The sequence below is a fragment of the Salmo salar genome, chromosome ssa14 (assembly GCF_905237065.1).
Source record: "Salmo salar chromosome ssa14, Ssal_v3.1, whole genome shotgun sequence".
NCBI classification, from domain to species: Eukaryota; Metazoa; Chordata; class Actinopteri; order Salmoniformes; family Salmonidae; genus Salmo; species Salmo salar.
The window spans coordinates 86,274,833-86,275,555 of NC_059455.1; positions in this window are offsets into that span (position 1 = coordinate 86,274,833).

Consider the following 723-nt stretch of genomic DNA (forward strand, 5'->3'; position numbering starts at 1 on the left):
TGTGTGTGTGTGTGTGTGTGTGTGTGTGTGTGTTGTGTGTGTGTGTGTGTGTACAGGCCAGATGATGATCTGGGGAACAGATGGAGAATGAGATGGCTAACACATCTCTGTGTGTGTGTGTGTGTGTGTGTGTGTGTGTGTGTGTGTGTGATGTGTGTGTGTGTGTGTGGAAAATGTGTGTGTGTGTGTGTGTGTGTGTGTGTGTGTGTGTGTGTGAACAGGCCAGATGATGATCTGGGGAACAGATGGAGAATGAGATGGCTAACACATTCTTGTGTGTGTGTGTGTGTGTGTGTGTGTGTGTGTGTGTGTGTGTGTGTGTGTGTGTGTGTGTGTGTGTGTGTGTGTGTGTGTGTGTGTGTGTGTGTGTGTGTGTGTGTGTGTGAACAGGCCAGATGATGATCTGGGGAACAGATGGAGAATGAGATGGCTAACACATCTCTGTGTGGCTCAGTTAATTTATTCAGACTATCTTCTCTCCAGGCCCTTATGCAAATGAGACGGAATGAGAGAGGATGACAAGCATATAGACAGGCGACACACACCTTATTACACATACAACTCAATTCTCACATAGAAATATATATAATATATACTGTGTATACACACACGCATATCATAGGATATTACTATTTGAAACACAAACACAGCATATTTCCCTTGGGGGTAAGCATGACGATTAGAGCCTATATGATAAGCTGTCCTCTAGTCCCATTGAAGCGA